This window comes from Sorghum bicolor, chromosome 5 (genome assembly GCF_000003195.3).
Source record: "Sorghum bicolor cultivar BTx623 chromosome 5, Sorghum_bicolor_NCBIv3, whole genome shotgun sequence".
Classification (NCBI taxonomy): Eukaryota; Viridiplantae; Streptophyta; class Magnoliopsida; order Poales; family Poaceae; genus Sorghum; species Sorghum bicolor.
Window position 1 is genome coordinate 53,126,591 of NC_012874.2, and position 4,714 is coordinate 53,131,304.

A 4,714-nucleotide genomic window follows, 5' to 3' on the forward strand; every position below is an offset into this window, starting at 1 on the left:
TGCTGACCAAGGATACAAAAGGTGTTCATGCTAAGTTCATTGGTGCACCATGGATGGGCTCAAAGAAGAAAGCCATTTGGGTACCAAAGATCTTAGTTGCTAACCTTGGAGGACCCAATCAAGTTTGGGTACCTAAAAAGAATTGATCTTGTCTTGTAGGTCAACAAAGCCGGAGGAAGGCATTGGGTGCTTGATAGTGGGTGAACTCAACATATGACCGAGAGTCTTGTATGTTCAAATCAATTGATACTAGTCAAAATGGTGGCTTTGATTCAATCATCTTCGGCAACAACAAGAAAGGCAAGGTCAAAGGGCTTGGTAAAATTGCTATCTCCAATGACATGAGCATATCAAATGTGTTGCTAGTTGAAAGCCTTGACTTCAATCTCTTGTCAATTGCACAACTTTGTGACCTTGGTTTCAAGTGCATCTTTGGTAGTGATGATGTTGAGGTGGTTAGTGTTGATGGATCAAACTTGATATTCAAAGGATTTAGGCATGGTAGCTTTTACTTGGTTGATTTCAATGATAGTGACACTCAATTGTCATCTTGCCTAATTAGCAAATCAAGTTTGGGTTGGTTGTGCCATAGAAGGCTTGGTCATGTTGGAATGAAACAATTGAACAAACTATTGAGGCATGATTTAGTTAGAGGCTTGAAGGATGTCACCTTTGAGAAGGATAAACCATGTAGTGCTTGTCAAGCCGAAAAGCAAGTTGGAAATGTACATCCCAAGAAAAGTGAAATGAGCACATCAAAGGCATTTGAGCTATTGCACATGGATTTATTTGGGCCAACAACATACACTAGCATTGGTGGCAACAAGTATGGATTTGTGATAGTAGATGACTACACTAGATACACTTGGGTGTTCTTCCTCTATGACAAGAGTGATGTTTGTGATCTATTCAAGTCTTTTGTCAAGAGGGTGCAAAATGAGTTTGAAACCACTATCAAGAAGATTAGAAGTGACAATGGTAGTGAATTCAAGAACACAAGAATTGAGGAATTGTGTGATGATCTTGGCATTGGACATCAAATCTCTCCAACATACACTCCTCAATCCAATGGTGTAGTTGAAAGGAAGAATAGAACCTTGATTGATATGGCTAGATCAATGCTTAGTGAATACAATGTTAGCCATTCATTTTGGAGTGAAGCTATAAACACGGCTTGCTATTGTAGCAACCATCTCTATTGCCATGGGAAGCTTGGGAAGACACCATATGAGCTATTGAATGGAAGAAAGCCCAACATTGCATACTTTAGAGTGTTTGGTTGCAAATGCTACATTCTCAAGAAAGGCACTAGATTGAGCAAATTTGAGAAGAAATGTGATGAAGGGTTCTTACTTGGTTATTCCACCACAAGCAAGGCATATAGAGTTTGGAACTTGGCAAGTGGCACATTGGAAGAAGTCCATGATGTTGAGTTTGATGAAACCGAGGGATCTCAAAATGAAGCTCAAAATCTTGATGATGTGAGAGGAGATCAATTGGCAAATGCAATGAAGAACATGGATGTTGGTGACATAAGGCCAATGCAAGTTGATGATGATAATGACATTCACATGATCAATCAAGAAGTGCAAACTGATACAAATCAAGCTAGTACTAGTGGCTCTCATGATGATGATCAAGATCAAAATCAAGCTAGTGGAAGCAATCAACACCCAATACTCCAACCTACTAGCATAGCAAGGGATCATCCATTGGATCAAGTCATTGGAGGTATTCAAAGTGGTGTGCAAACAAGATCAAGGCTAGCATCCTTTTGTGAGCACTACTCATTTGTCTCATTTGAAGAACCAAAGAGAATAGAAGATGCATTGAAAGATTCCGATTGGGTAAATGCCATGCATGAAGAATTAAACAACTTCACAAGAAATCAAGTGTGGGAGCTTGTTGCACTACAAAAAACTTGCTAATCCATGACGAAAAAATTCCGTCACGGATCATCAAAAAACTGTCAGTATGCAACATTTGTGACGGTTTTAGAGAACGTCACTTATTGAGCGTCAAGGATTAACCTCCGTGACGATTTTCACAAAACTGTCACAGATTAATAGAATTCGTGACGATCTCAAACCGTCACAATTGAGCCCAAGGCCTAGTTAGCCCAGCCCAAACCCATTACCTGTGACGGTTCTAAACCGCCATAGATGGACTGCCACATCATCTAGACTGCTTATGTGGATCATGACATGAATGCTTATATCACCATCAAGCTCATCTATTTTTGTTGTAAGAAATCCCAAACATTTATTGAATGACAAATATGATGACATTTCTTTAATAAAGTTCCAATTATAGATTTACAACCATTTGGTCAAATATATTTATACATATAAATATTTACACATTGATGATGAAGCAATTTAAAAACAAGACTAATTCATACAACCAACAATTGTCTCTCCATGCCACCAACAAGTAAATAAGCAATACAGCCACCTCAATGGAATGATGCTCCTTCTTCAAGTATTTCTCCAATATTGTTTATCCACCGATTCCCTTTCTGAAAACTATAAAAAAGAAACGTTTAATCAAATAGTGATTTAAATAACTTAATAGATAACTGCTACCTAAGCTAAAATATGTTAGGTACAACTATCAATTTAAACATATTCAGTTGAAATGGTTGCACTCACAAAGTATATTTCTACTTTTATTGATGGTAAACTAATGTCGTATTTAGAGTTACAAAAACAAGTTGCTGGACAGAATGACTGCTACAAGCGACAGCTAACTTAAGAAAAGAAAATAAGGCAAGGCTAATAAATGCAAAACTATCAGCAAGCTGGAGTTAACATGCACACTATTACAAGCTAACTTACTCAGAGAACAATCAGTGGAACCAATATATAACATCAGTCTGCTACAACCAAGGAAAAACAAGACTAAGGAATAAGGATAGCCAATTACTATAGTAGTAGTATAGACAGACTGTTATTAATACTAAATTACTGCTCATGTCAATACACTTATGCACAATTGCTACTACCAAAACAGGAAGGAACATAACTAATTAGATAACCTAAACAACAATATAAAAGATAATGAGAGCTAGAAAACTGCACAGATAGCTAAGTTAATTGCTTACTGAACTGGAACAGCATGAAGCCTACCTACATACCTTGTCGAAGTCCTCTTGCTGCTATCTGAAAACCAGGGAAGGCTATAAGTTAATTGCTTACTGCTGCTACTGATCTGAATTGGAACAACAGGATGCTTACCTTGTCTTGGTGGTGGTCCTGCTATCTGAAAACCAGGGAAGGCATGAACACGGACGACTGTCACTTCTAGTTCTCCTTATAAGTTCCTATATATCTTATACCATCAGGAAAGTATGCACTAAGCATTCTAAAATATATTTGCATAAATATGATCAATGTTGTGGTTTAAGGCAATATATCTTGGAATCATATACCAAGCCAACCTGCAGCAGGAAGTATTGGAATCATATACAATTGCAAACATGTAGCCAGCGCAACAAGGTCGCCATATAGCTTAGGAACTGCTAGTAGTATAATTTCAGTCCTAGGTCCCAGCAAAGAAAACTAACCAATGAATTGAAAATGCAAACATGTAGCACAAAGCCTCAAATAAATATTCCATGGACAAGTACATCTCCTAGTGACCTTCACAACCAACCAACTATTCAACTGCCAACAGAATAACTAGAGCGATCAACACTGGTACAATAATGATTATGCAGAACTTTGTATCAGCTACTTAATGACTATTGCAGAATAACTAGTGATCAACATAGGTAGAACTGATCCATCAAACTGTCTAGATCTGCATCCTCTGATATTTATCTGAATGAGATCGTACCAATACAGTAGGACATATCAACCACAACTATGTCAGTTGCAATTGTACTTAGCTATCCCCTCTAAATTTCACCGCTTAGCCATTTCACTGCAAAAAAAGTGCTTATTAAAATACAATCTGCGTTGCCCCATGGAATAATTTCGATTAAAAAAACAACACAGCCTTACCCTAGTTTCAAATCCACAGCCAATTCACAAATTTCATGATAGAGAAAATAAAGGAGATAATTAGAAATGATGGTTAACCTTTGCCACACCAGAGTCCATCTCGTTGCCACTTGGAGTGGCTGCCCAGAGCGATGCGCAACCCTATCTGCAACCTCGTCAGTGACAATCTCGCCTGAGTTGAAAGGAAAACTCAAAGCTCAGCCCACAACTCTCCCGTGATAAGTGTCAGTCCATCCTCCACTAACCTCAGATAGCCTGCTCTGCTCCAAGCGCCAGATCTACCAATGGTTGGGTGGGGGCACCACCATCGGCCTCATACATGGCCGGATCCAAAGAGTTTTATTGAAGGTGAAGGGCCACCCTCGGCCTCCATGCTTGATGCGCCAGACTCCTCCAAGGATGGGATTCATTGATGACTTGGTGGGGTGGAGGGCACTGACCGGAAAGGGGGCGGCGGTGGATTGAAAGAAGATAGGCAGCCGGGTGGGTTAGGGTTTTGGTGCAGGTTTTATATGCGAGAGTGTAACGGGCCCTGGGCTGGTTATCCAACACTGCACATCTCGGTTGGTGACGTTGTCTGAATCTGTCACGAAGAATCCGTCATAGATTGCAAGGTTTCTTGTAGTGTTGAGAGGCCAAAGAACTACAATATGATTGGTACCAAGTGGGTCTTTAGAAACAAGCAAGATCAAGATGGTGTGGTTGTGAGA

The 4,714-nt window shown here is 39.4% G+C and overlaps 1 long non-coding RNA gene across 1 annotated transcript; it reads right to left on the reverse strand.

The window, feature by feature from the left end:
• On the reverse strand, positions 3,282 to 4,110 carry LOC110435528. The gene is made up of 3 exons (XR_002453244.1): positions 4,083 to 4,110; positions 3,838 to 3,924; positions 3,282 to 3,322 (listed from the first exon to the last, which is right to left on the reverse strand). It is a non-coding gene; the product is annotated as an uncharacterized LOC110435528 (long non-coding RNA).